The sequence below is a fragment of the Psammomys obesus genome, unplaced genomic scaffold (assembly GCF_907164565.1).
Source record: "Psammomys obesus unplaced genomic scaffold, mPsaObe1.curated_primary_1811, whole genome shotgun sequence".
NCBI lineage: Eukaryota > Metazoa > Chordata > Mammalia > Rodentia > Muridae > Psammomys > Psammomys obesus.
The window spans coordinates 280633-294739 of NW_026596430.1; the positions used below are offsets into that span (position 1 = coordinate 280633).

Sequence of the window (14107 nt, forward strand, 5' to 3'; positions counted from 1 at the left end):
TTTTCTCTTCTTTGCACATAAACGGCCATAGCTAACAGTTGCCTGTTCTACCACTGAATGTTGGGTAGGCAATTGACATAACTTTCCTCCTCAGTTCATAAACTGTCAGAGTTTAAGAAATTCTTCACAATTTCCTTAAGAGAGTTCACCTAATGTGCCTTCATTAACAACTAGAAATGATTTGATTACTCAGAAACTGTCTTAAAATGATTCTTTAAAAATTATAGACATACTAGCCACAAACCTGAGATGAGATAGATCATAAGCCCCAGGGGAAAACTCAAGGGACATAGCAATAAAACAACTCCTAATGACACATTGCTATACACATAACGTCTAACCTGCAGAGAAACTGCTTTCAGTAGACAATAATTAACAAAGAGATGAACAGCAGGGCAATGTGCAGAGAATGAGAGACTTTGGAGTACTCAGTCTTTTCTTAATATAAGTTTTTATTTATTACAATTTATTCACTTTGTATCCCAGCTGTAGCCCCACCCTCATTCCCTCCCAATCCTGCCCTCTCTCCTTCTTCTCCTCCCATGTCCTTTCCCCAGTCCACTGATAGTGGAGGACCTCCTCCCCTTCCATCTGACCCTAGCCTATCAGGTCTCATCAGGACTGTCTTTTATATAGTCTTCCTCTATGGCCTGGTCAGGCTGCTCCCCCATCAGGAGAGGTGATCAAGGAGCCAGTCACTGAGTTCATGTCAGAGATAGCCCCTGCTCCCCTTATTAGGGAGCCCATTTGTAGGAGTACTCAGTCTTAATGGGATATATTCACCAAACCCCTCATTTCAGTGTTCAAGGGTCTACATGGAAGAAGTAGAAAGACTCCAAGAGCAAGAGGTGGTGAATGACACTAAGGAAACTGTGTCTTCCATGCACAACAGGACATATACACATCTGATACTGTGACAGCATGTACAAAAACTACACAACTTCAAGCCAGACACAATCCCAGCTATGAGAATAGGACATTAGCACAAAGTCCTACACCTAACCAAGAAGGTGTTTTCAAGTGAGACCTGCTAAAAAAAAATGAACACAAGTTTTCTCCAATGGAATATCACTCGGTATATCAACTACAACCCAAGGAAAGCAGTACACTCGGGAATAGTTGGCCAACACAAAGGAGACTCCTTGTGATTGTGCGCACTTTACCTTTATGTGTGAGAGAGAAAAAGCATGAAGTTGGGTGATTCAAAGGGTGGGGAATATCACAGAGGAGTAGGGAACAGGTTAGAATATGATTGTTTCAAAGGTGGAATAGCATTAACATATGCTTACAGTATTAAGTGATAATTCATCTCGCTTCTAATTCATCTAGTCAGAATCATTGAGAAAAATTATGACAAACACTGCTAAGAATTTAGGCTTGGACGGAATTCTTATACACTGCTTGTGAAAATATCAGTCCCACCATTATGCAAATCAGAACTGCCATAAAATTCAGCCATACCTCTCAGATATATATACCTCAGCTATATATACCATATATATATATATATATATATATATATATATATATATATATATATACCTCATATATATATCTGAGAGGTATGGCTGGATTTTATGGCAGTTCTGATTTATCAGAGGCTCTCCAAGAAAATACATCAAGTGAAATCTACACTTCTTTTTCTAGCAGTGTACATAACATCAAAATTAATGGGATAAGCCTAGGTATCTGTTAATAAGAGAAAGGATAGAAAAGATGTGATACATATACACAACAGAGTTTTATTTGGCTATGAAGAAGAATGAAATTCTGTTGTTACTGGGAAACGAATGCAACTGGAGATCATTATATGAAGCAAAAGGATGTATTCTTGAGATGAGACTTGAGGTTCTTAGGAGAGATTAATGTAGTTGGATATGAGAATTATTGTTTTCAGAAGAGAATTTGTTCCTGGTGGTATTTTCCAAAATTGGAAGTTCTAAATATGACTGACCCCAAGAATTTTTCTTACAGTGTGACATTAGCATTTTTCCATTAAGAGATGAGATCATTTTCTACTACCTGGAATCAGGTATGCTTCCATATTTACCCACACAAGTAGAATTAATAGTGACACTGTGACTCCCAGGCTGGATCACAGAGGCAATGTTTATGATTGATGTTTTGTTTATCTCTGTCTCCTTGCAAGCAAATGTTTGGGGAAGAAGCCTGCTCAGCTTAAGAAGAAATACAATGTGAAGGTGATCTGTGGATAGGAAAAGAAGGCATGTAGTTATCACTGGCATGTAGTCTATGATCAAGAAATGCTTTTGGATGCTTACAGTCTTCATATGAAGATGGTGTACATATATGTGCCTATATGTGCTATGTTCACATAAGCATCTATATTTTAAATTATGCTTATAGAAAAGCTAGCCATTCTCAAAACTTATTCAAATTTTAGATTCATAAGCAAAATAACAATTCAGAGGAATTACAATGAGGTACTAGGGCACCCAAAGGCAAACGACACTGAATGTTTATTTTACAATCTCTTGAAACTAATGTACTAATGTTTTACCTCGTGGCTACAAACCAGGGTCATATGTGCCAAACACTGGCTTTTATTCCCCAGATGCTGAAGGTCCATGTTGGGTTCAAGAAGACATGGGGATCCATGCATACACTTATGCCTGAAGGCACACGTGCTGTGCATGGGCACACTCCCACAGACAAACACATACATGCAGATAATGACCATCTCAGTCTTTGTCATTGGAATGCTATCCATCCATCCATCCACACTGTAACAAAGCCTTCACTCAAGAAAACAGCCTCCAAAATTGTCTTTCTATGTACTTCTGTATTTCTACCTATAGATTTTACCCTCACCTTCCAGCTTTAACGTATGTGTTTCTGCATGCATGTGTGTGTGTGCATGCAGGTGTGTGTGTGTGCCCTAGAGGTTAGCCTTTAATGGAGCTCTGCAGGATGCTTTCCATGTTATTTCTTGAAACAGACTCTCCCGTTGATCAGGAACTTGCCTATTGAACTAGGTTGTCTGGTCTCTGAGGCTCCAGGGTCCTCCTGCTTCTGCTTCACCAGCACCGCTAGTACAGGCACCCATCAGCATGCTCACATTTTTTGTGCAATTCTGAGAACTGAACTTATGTACCCATTCTTGTACCATGTCCTCTTTACTGATGAGATACCTCCTTAGTCCCTGGAGTTGAGAATAGTTAAGCAACTGGTGTGAAACCCTAATCAGAGCCATTGATGAAAATTTTTATTGCATCTACATTCATTCATATTTTGCAGTGGAAATCCCCTTTCATGGCTTGTGTTGATATGCTTATAACTGAACTTTGCTTCTTTGTTATTCAGCTCAACCCCTGCTCACCTTTCAACTTCTCTTGTCTTTCAATTACAATTAGTGTATACCAGCATTCCTATGTGCTTTTTGTTTTAGTTTCATATAGTAAAGTTTTAGAGGTTCAACTCTACCTTACTGAAGCATTCCATTATTGTCAAAATAAGAGGTTATTTCCTATCCTTCATGACTATGATGCCACTACACAGTCAAGTATGCACTGTAAGGGTATCTTCTTTCTTTCTTTCTTTTTTTTTTTTTTTCAGTGTAGGCCACAAGATAGTAATGAACCATACTAGGTGATATAGCCCACTGTGGCGTGTGGTCTTACTCATTTTGCCAAATAGCAGGAAATGGGTGTCTTCTTGTAATGGACAATGTCATTAATACTGTCTAGAACTAATGACTGCAAAATACATTGATATTTTTATTCTATGAAGTGTTCTGCTCTCATATTCACTGCTTCCTTAATTACACAAGGAAAAACAGTTATTTTATTCTTGTAAAGACTGAATATATATGTTTTTAATATTTTCCATTTAATAAATTAAAAATATATTTATTGTCTTGATCAACAGTTCTTTCATGATAATAATGGAATTTTCTTCATTTATTTATTATTTTTATGGCTTAAAATATTTATGTGTTGTTTGTCTTTTCTAATTATTTATTCTTACTAAAAATGATAGATCCCAGTAAAGCTAGTGTTTGAAGACAAAATCTCTAGACTGTAGGAAAGTCATGTCACAAGGAAACTCATAGAGCTGTGGTCTCTTGATGTCATAATGCTATAAACATTTAAGTGAATGTTCCTCAAGAATAATCCTTAGGAGTATAGCTGGGTGATAGAGTGCTTGTCCAGCATACACAAGGCACATGTTCCACACAAAGTAATGAAAAATGTCTTGATGTGAATATTATTATTTCTTTGTTAATTCATACTATATCATGATTGTTCATGCAGGAGCAAACAGAGCCACATCTTTGGCTCCTATAGTTTACAAGTGGAACTTCAGCGCTTTTGGTAAGATGGCCATTTTTTTACTATGTTAATCCTGCCAAGCCATGAGCATGGGAAACCTTTCCATCTTCTCATATCTTCTTCTAATTCTTTCTTCAGAGACTGGAAATTTTTTTCATACACCTCTTTGACTTGCTTGGTTAGGTTCATACCAAGGTACTTTATGTCCTTTGTGGCTATTGTGAAGGGTGTTGTTTCCCTAATTTCTTTCTCGGCCCTTTTGTCCTTTGTATACAGCAAGGCTACTCATTTTTTTGAGTTAATTTTGTATTCATCCACTTTGCTGAAGATGTTAGTCAGCTGTAGGAGTTCCCTGGTAGAGTTTTGGGGTCACTCAGGTATACTATCATATCATCTGCAAATAGTGATACTTTAACTTCTTCTTTTCCAATTTGTATCCCCTTGATCTCCTTCAATTGTCTTATTGCTCTAGCTAGGACATCAAGAACAATGTTGAAAAGATATATAGAGAGTAGACAGCCTTGCCTTGTCCCGGATTTCAGTGGGAATGATTTAAGTTTCTCTCCATTGAGTTTGAAGTTGGCTATAGGCTTGCTTTACATCGCCTTTACTATGTTCAGGTATGTGCCTTGTATCCCCGATCTCTCCAATACTTTATACATGAATGGATTTTGGATTTTTTCAAATGCCTTTTCAGTATCTAAGGAGATGATCATGTGGTTTTTCTTCTTTAGTTTGTTTATGTGGTGGATCACATTGATGGATTTCCGTATATTGAACCACTCCTGCATGCCTAGAATGAAGCCTACTTGGTCGTAGTGGATGATGTCTTTGATGTGTTCTTGGATTCAGTTTGCAAGCATTTTGTTGAGTATTTTTGCATCAATGTTCATGAGGGAGATTGGCCTGAAATTCTGTTTCTTTGTTGGGTCTTTGTGAGGTTTAAGTACCAAGGTGACTGTGGCATCATAGAATGAGTTTGGTAGTGTTCCTTCTGTTTCTATGTTGTGGAATAGTTTGAAGAGTATTGGTGTTAGCTCTTTTTTGTAGGTCTAGTAGAATTTGGCACTGAAACCATCTGGCCCTGGGCTTTTTTGCATGGTAGACTTTTGATGGCAGCTTCTATTTCCTTAGGGGATATAGGACTATTTAATTGGTTTACCTGTCTTGATTCAGCTTTGGCATGTAGAATCGGTCAAGAAAATTGTCCATTTCATTTAGATTTTCAAATTTTGTGGCATATAGACTTTGGAAGTAAGACCTAATTATTGTTTGGATTTCTTCAGTGTCTGTGGTTATGTCCCCCTTTTCATTTTGGATTTTGTTGATTTGGATAGTTTCTGTCTGCCTTTTATTTAGTTTGGCTATGGGTTTGTCTATCTTGTTGATTTTCTCAAAGAACCAGCTCTTGGTTTGATTGATTTTTGAATTGTTTTATTTGTTTTTTTTTTTTTTTCTAATTTTTTTATTTCAGCCCTGAGTTTGATTATTTCCAGCCATCTATTCCTCTTTGGTGTGTCTGCTTCTTTTTTTGCTAGGGCTTTTAAGTGAGCCATTAAGTTGCTTGCATGAGATGTTTCGAATTTCTTTTTGAAGGCACTTAGTGCTATGAACTTTCCTCTTAGCACTGCTTTCATTGTGTCCCATAAGTTTGGGTATGTTGTGCCTTCATTTTCATTGAATTCTAGGAAGTCTTTAATTTCTTTCTTTATTTCTTCTCTAACCCAGCTGTCATTTAGAAACAAGTTGTTCAATTTCCATGTGTGTGTAGGCCTTTTGCTATTTTTGTCATTGAGGTTCAGTTTTAGTCCATGGTGATCAGATAGGATACAAGGGATTATTTCAATCTTCTTGTATCTGTTGAGGCTTGCTTTGTGACCAACTATATGATCTATTTTGGAGAAGGTTCCATGAGGTGCTGAGAAGAAGGTAAATTCTTTTGACTTTGGGTGAAAGGTTCTGTAGATGTCTGTGAGGTCCATTTGATTCATGACCTCTGTCAGAGTTATTGTTTCTTATTTAATTTCTGTTTTGTTGACCTGTTCTTTGTTGAGAGTGGGGTGTTGAGGTCTCCCACTATTAATTTGTGGGGTTCTATGTGTTATTTAAGTTTTATTAAAGTTTCTTTTACAAATGTGGGTGCCCTTGCATTTGTGGCATAGATGTTCAGGACTGTGATATCTTCCTGGTGGATTTTTTCCCTTGATGAGTATGAAGTGTCCTTCCTCATCTCGTTTTATTAATTTTGGTTGAAAGTCTATTTTATCAGATATTAGGATGGCTACTCCTGCTTGCTTCTTGGGTCCATTTGCTTGGAAAACTGTCTTCCAACCTTTTACCCTCAGGTAATGTCTATCTTTGTGATTTAAGTGTGTTTCTTGTATGCAACAGATTGTTGGGTCTTGTTTACGCATCCATTCTGTTAGTCTGTGTCTTTTTATCAGAGAATTGAGTCCATTGATGTTGAGGGAGATTAATGACCAGTGACTGTTAGATCCTTTGATATTGATGTTGGCCATGGTAGTGTGTTGTGTTTGGCTACTTTTGTTTTGCTGTAGTGAGGTTATTTATTTCCTATGATTTCTTAAAAGTAGTTAGTTTTCTTGGGTTGCATTTTTTCTTCTAGTATATTCTGTAATGCTGGATTTGTGTTTAGGTATTGTTGATTTTTTTGTTTGTTTGTTTGTTTGTTGTTGAATATCTTTTTTTCTCCGTCTATGAGGACTGAGAGTTTTGCTGGGCAGTAGCCTAGGCTGACATCTGTGTTCTCTTAGGCTCTGCATGATATCCGTCCAGGCTTTTCTGGCTTTCATAGTTTCTGTTGAGAAGTCAGGTGTGATTCTGATGGGTTTGCCATTATATGTTACTTGGCTTTTTTCCCTTGCAGCTTTTAGTATTTTTTCTTTGTTCTGTATACTTATTGTTTTGATTATTATGTGACTGGAGGATTTTCTTTTCTGGTCTAATTTATTAGGTGTTCTGTAGGCCTCTTGTAGGCTTCCTCTTTAAGTTGGGGAAATTTTCTTCAATGATTTTGTTGAGAATATTTTCCGGGCCTTTAAGGAGTGAATCTTCTTTTGCCTCTATTCCTATTATTCTTAGGTTTCGTCTTTTTATGTTGTCTTGTATTTCTTGGATGGTTTGTGTCAGGAATTTTTTAGATTTATTATTTTCTTTGACAGATACATTGATTCTTTCATTGTATCTTCCACACCTGATATCCTTTCTTCCATCTCTTGTAGTCTGTTGGTTATGCTTATCTCTGTATTTCCTGTTTTCTTTCCTAGGTTCTCCCACTTCGTGATTTCCTCTGTTTGTGTTTTCTTTAATTCTTCCAATTCTATCTTCAGATCTTGAACTGTTTTGTTGATTTCCTTCACCTGTCTGACTGTATTTTCCTGTTTTTCCTTCAATTCCTTCAGCTGTTTGTTTGAACGTTCCTTTGTTTCCTTTATTTCTTTCAGTGACAGAGACTGTTTGGCTGCATCTTCCTATATTTCTTTACGGATGACCATAATCTGTTTTATTATATCTTCCCCTAATTCTTTACGCATTTTATTTACTTCTTCCATTAACCTCTTCATTAGCATAGATGTTAGGTCATCTTCTTGAATTTCACTTATGTTAGAGTGTGCAGGGCTACTTGCCCCTGAATAACTGGGTTCTGGGGATGCCATGTTGTTTTGCCTTTTGTTGGTTGTGCTTTTTCACTGGCCTCTACCCATCTCTCTGTCTCAGGTGTTGTCTGTTAATTTCTGTTGCCTGCTGAGTCCTGAGGTGGGGAGAATCCACTTGGCGGGGTTCTGAAGTTCTCCTCTGCTTTTTGGGTATGGTCAACTGAATAGTGGTGCTTCTCAGGAATTGTCACAGTTCACTTCAGGTGTATGGACCTTTATGATAACTGTGGTATTCAGGAAGGCTCTCCTCTCATCAGGAGAGGTCCTGGTGATGGCTGTCCTGCTGCTGGGTTTCTTGCTCTGAATTTAGTGAGCAGCAGCTGTTGCTCTTAAGGTGTAATTGTTGGGTGCAGCCCTCTTGAAGTACCAGGGATTCCCACAGTTTTTTCAGTTTAGCTAGGGATAACTGATTGATCCTTGGCACAGTATCTGAGGGCTGCTGTACTGGCTCTCTGGCTTTTGTAGGTCTGAGGATGCAGCTGTGTGCCCCAGTACCCTAGCGGTACTCAATAATGGTGGGTGAGCACAGCACTCCTGCCTGCAGTAGAAGGCTAAAGCCTAGAGTCTGCATGAATCCAGAAAGACTTTTGGTGCTCGGTCCTGAGCATTAGACCTGCTGATCCCCCCGCTGTGGGGTTTCTTCCTGACAGGGACACCAGTCTTTGCTTTGGGGACCGCCGTTCTGTCTGGGATGGTGAGTAGAACCCGCAGGCACAGATGCATGTGGCTCTGCCTTTCTGGCCTTTGGGAGCCTGGGCGTCTGCCTAAATTGTGTAATTTTTCCTAAGACCTTTTCGGGATGGTTGTATCAGCTGAGTGCTCTGAGATCAGACCAGCCGATTCCCTCCCTGTGGGTTTGCACCCGATAGTGAAACTCAGTCTCTGGTGCCCTGGGGCCCACAGTTCTATCTGGGGCAGTGAATCAGGAGTGCAAGCAGGGCTCTGTACTGGAGCCTGGGGCCCCGGCTCTGGCTCTGGGTTGGCTCCTGGGGTGCCCGCGGAACCCGAGTCTTTTCCAGGGGATGTCTGGGTGACCTAAGGTTGGTCCCAATCATTTCCTGCACCGTGGGGTTATCTCTTAACTGAAAATTCCAGTCTCTGATATTATGGTGCGCACAGTTCAGTCTGGGACAGTGACCAGAGCACGCTGGCATGTGGCTCTGGGCTGGCGACCAAGCGTCTGGTGGAACCAGGATCTCTTCTGCGGTTTAGCGGGGTGAGTTAAAGCTGATTGAATCCCCCACCGTGGGGAGAGGATACCGTGGGGTATCCTCTCACCTGGGAAACACAATCACTTGTGTTTTATGGCAGCGAGTTCTGATTGCTGGTCACTGTTCCAATCCTGCTGTGCTTCTTGTCAGAATAAGAGCTCATTGCTTTATCTTTAACTATTGCCTTAAATTGTGATTCTTAGGAGATGCCAACTGTTAGAGTTTAAAATGTCAGGAAGCTTTTTGAGTTTTCTTGAAATCAATTTTATTTAGTTTTGTTTTCCTGAATTGACACATTGATCTGGTGTTTTGCGACAGTAAAATCCCTAATGTTTAATGAGAGACGGTTTCATGTAGAACTGGCCTCTTTGTAGCTGAGGATGATTTGGACTTCTGGTGTCCTGTTTCAGTTTTCAATTACTGGGTGGCATATGCCACTATGACTCATGTATATGGTTCCGGGATTAAACCCAGACCCTGGTGAACTGTAAACAGGAATGCAGATCCACCAATGGACCCATATCCCAGCTCAGTCAATGGCTTCTATTAAATAATTGACAGTCTCTAACTCTGTAGACATTGATTTGTAGATTTCCATTTGCATGATTCTGCTATATTTTGATATGTCACTTTTAGAAACCTCCCTGGCAAATTTAAGTGGTTAGCTTTATTCATTCTGAGTATTAAATTGTGTTTTGTTGTATGGAGGTTTTCCACTTCTGTGTCTTTGCAAGGACTCATTTTTATTATCAGTAAGGCCTGAGGCCTTACATTTATCAGCTGCTTTTCATGTTATCTATTATCAGTTTCTCCATGTCACTTTGTAATGATGTTGCGATCTAGGTTAAGGTTTTGTAAAACTGATCTGTTATATGATGAGCATATATTAAGATATGCCATGTGTTATATTTGTTTTCAGCTAAGCATTTCTTTTGAAATTATTTTTTCATTTCCTTTCTTTCCTTTTGCTTTTTGCTTTGTTTTGTTTTCTCTAGTTTTATTCAGAATTTTTTGAATAATTTTCAATGCATAAAATTTCAGGGTGCTAGAGGGAACAGGAGCTCTATTAAAAGAGCAACAGAGCCAACTAATTGGGGCCCAGAGGGACTTGTGGAGACTGAAGCACCAACCAAGAATCATGCATAGATTGAATCTGGGTCCCCTACACAGATGTAGCTGTTGGGAAGCTCAGTCTTCAGGTGGGTTCCCTTGTAAGAGGAGTGTGGACTGGCTCTGATGTGGAACTCTGTTTTTTGCCTTTCTATCATATTCTTCTGGCAGGGTTGCCTCTCCAGGCTACAAGGGAAAAGAATGTGCTCAGGACTAATGTGACTTGATGTGCTATGGTGCGTTGGTATGGGGGAGGGTTCTCTTTTTCTGAGGAGTAGGGGAAAAGGGATAGAAGGAAGAAGAAAGAAGAGTGGGACTGAGAGGATAGAAGAGATGGGTCTATGATAGAGATGTAAAGTGAAAGATAGATAGATAGATCGATAGACAGATTTTTTTTTTTAATTTCAGGATCCTATATTTTATTTTAACTAATTTCATTATTGTTATTATTATTATTATTACTTGTATTTTGGTACTGGGCAATCATAACCAAAGGCCCTGTGTATGAAAGGCAAACACTCTACCATTAAGCTACATCTCTGTGCCTTCATTCTTTTTACTTTTAAAACAAATAAAATATTTTTATTAATTCGTTGAGAATTTCAAATTTGAACAAAATTAGGAATAGTGCTACCTCAAGATTCAGCTATACCACTCCTAGGCATATATCCAAAATATATTCAAGTATACAACAAGAACATTTGCTCAACCATCTTCGTAGCAACTTTATTTATAATAGCCAGAATCTGGAAACAACCCAGATGTCCCTCAGTGAGGCAATGGATACAGAAACTGCGGTACATTTACACAATAAAATACTACTCAGCAATTAAAAACAAGGAAATCATGAAAATTTCAGGAAAATGGTGGAAGCTAAAAAAGATCATCCTAAGTGAGCTATCCCAGAAGCAGTATGACACACATTGTATATACTCACTTATAAGTGGATATTAGACTTAATATAGGATAATCATACTAAAATCTGTACATCTAAAGAAGCTAAGCAAGAAGGAGGACACTGGGTAAGATGCTCAATCTTCATTCAGAAGGGCAAATGGGATAGACATTGGAAGAAGGTTAAAATAAGGAACAAGACAGGAGCCTACCTCAGAGCGCTTCTGAAAGACTCTACACAGCAGGGTATTAAAGCTGATGACTCATAGCCAAACTTTGGGCAGAGTTCAGGGAATCTTATGAAAGAAGGGAGAGATAGAAAAACCTGGAAGGGTCTGGAGCTCCACAGGGAGAACAACAGAACCAAAAAATCTGGGCCTAGGGTTTTTTTCTGAGACTGATACTCCAACCAAGGACCGTTCATGCAGATAACCTGGACACCCTGCACAGAGATAGCCCATGGCAGCTCAGTCTCCAAAGGGGATTCCTATATGTGGAGCAGGGGCTGTCTCTGACATGGACTCAGAGGCTGACTCTTTGATCATCTCCTCCTAAGGGGGAGCAGCCTGACCAAGCCATAGAAGAAGACAATAAAAGACAATCCTGATGAGACCTGATAGGCTAGGGTCAGATGGAAGGGGAGGAGGTCCTCCACTATCAGTGGGACTTGGGAAGGGTCTGGGGGGAGATGAGGGAGTAAGGGATTGTGGAATTAGGAGGGAATGAGGATGTGGCTACAGCTGGGATACAAAGTGAATAAATTGTAATAAATAAAAAACTATATTAAAAAAAAGAACACAATCAACAATAACCAGAGCATTATGGCAGCAAACTCTGGATATTCTAACACAGCTGAAACACAAGAAAATGAACTTTAATTTATGTTTATGAAGGTCATAAAGGACTTTAAAGAAGAAACAAATCCCTCAAAGAAATACAGGTAAACAAAAACCCCAGAATGATAAAATCAATCCTATATAATAAAATTAACTTCTGGAGATATTCCATCCTTGACTTCAACATATACTACAGAATAATAGTAATAAAAACTGCATGGTACTGGTTAGTCAATGGAATCTAATAAAAGATCCAGAAACAAACTCACACACCTACAGATACTTGATTTTTGGCAAAGGAGCCAACAACCTACAGTGGAAAAAAGACAGCACCTTCAACAAATGGTCCTGGTCTAACTGCATGTCTTCATGTAGAAAGAATGCAATTAGATCCATATTTATCATCCTGTACAAAAGTAAAGTCCAAGTGGATCAAATACCTCAACATAAAACCAGATACAGTAATTCTACTAGAAGAGAAAAAAAGTGGGTCACAGAGCTAAACAGAGAATTCTCAACAGAGGAATATCAAATGGCCAAGAAACACCAAAAGAAGTGCAAATCAAACCAACTCTGAGATTCCATCCTACACCCATCAGAGTGGCTCAGATAAAAAACTCAAATGATGGAGACCAGCACAGATCAGGGAGCAGCAGACAAGTGTCTAGTTTGATTGTGGTCTGGGAGGCTCCAGGTAGCCACAGGTCTGAACCAATGCCTGGACCTGCAGCCAAGCATAGGGCAGAGGTCTGGGGGTCCTGTGGAAGTGTAGCTAGAGGAATGGAGGGATCTGGAAGAGATGGGAACGTCACAAGAAGATTAACAGAGTGGCGTTTTCAGAGACTGGGACATCAACATGGGAACATGCATGATCCTCACCTGGACCCCCCTACATACATTTGGCCGATGGATTGCTTGGTCTTCATGTGGGTTGCCTGGTAAGTGGAGGGGGTGCTGTTTCTAACTTGGACTCTATTACCTGCTTTTGGATCACTTCCCCCAGGGAGGGCTGCCTTGCCTGGCCTCAGGGAATGGGGATATGCTTAGTCCTGATGTGACTTGATGTGCTGGGGAGGGTTGATGAAGATGAGGAGGCCTCTCCTTTTGAGGGGGGGAGGGGGAAAGGGAGAAGTGAGAAGGGGGTAGGAGAGGAGGGAGGATGCAAGGAAGATATAAGAAGAAAATGAAAAATAAAGAAAAGAAAAAGAATAGAGAAAAAAAACCTCAAATGATAGCACATGCTGGTGAGGATGTGGAGCAAGGGGAACCTTCCATCTTTGCTGGTGGAATTGCAAACTTGTACAGCCATGTTGGAAATCAATCTGTCTCTTTCTCAGAAAATTGGGAACAGCTCTACCTCAAGACCCAGCTATACCACTCCTGGGCGTATACTCAAAGATGGCCCAATATACAACAAGGACATTTGCTCAACTATTTTCATAGCAGCTTCTGCTTGTAATAGCCAGAATCTGGAAACAACCCAATGTCCCTCAACCAAAGAATGGATAAAGAAATTCTGATACATTTATACAATGGAATATCAGCTATTAAAAATAAGAAAAATCATAAAATTTTCAGGCAAATGGATGGAACAAGAGAAGATCATCCTGAGTGAGGTAACCCAGACCCATAAAGGTATACACTCATTTATAAGTGGTTATTAGCCATAAAGTACACTATAACCATGACACCATCCACACACGCAAAGAAGTAACAAGGAGGACCCAAGGGAAGATAGTTAAATCCCACTCAGAAGGAGAAATAACTGAAGAGAGGGAACAGTGTAGGAGATGGAACACAGAGAGAAATGAGGGTAGAGACCAGCCCTGGGGACAGTGGGGGAAGGAGGACAGAAGGTCTACAGATAGAAGAGAAACCATGGCCAGAGACATCTTTATAACAATCTAGATACCTAGTAGGCTCCTGGGAGGATGTAGGGGTGGCAATAGCTGAGACTCCTAGTAGGAGGAATCATTGAGACTAAAGAGGCCATCCTCTAACTAGGCAGGACCCCTAGTGGAGGGAAGGGTTCACCAACACACACACACACACACACACACACACACACACACACACACACACACACA

General features: G+C 39.7%; 1 non-coding gene across 1 annotated transcript; it reads right to left on the reverse strand.

Annotated features, from left to right (window-relative positions):
• Positions 1-3574: 3574 nt before the first annotated feature.
• On the reverse strand, positions 3575-3681 carry LOC129669571 (small nucleolar RNA SNORA4). Its single transcript, XR_008719041.1, has one exon. It is a non-coding gene; the product is annotated as a small nucleolar RNA SNORA4 (small nucleolar RNA).
• Between the last annotated feature and the right edge of the window lie 10426 nt (positions 3682-14107).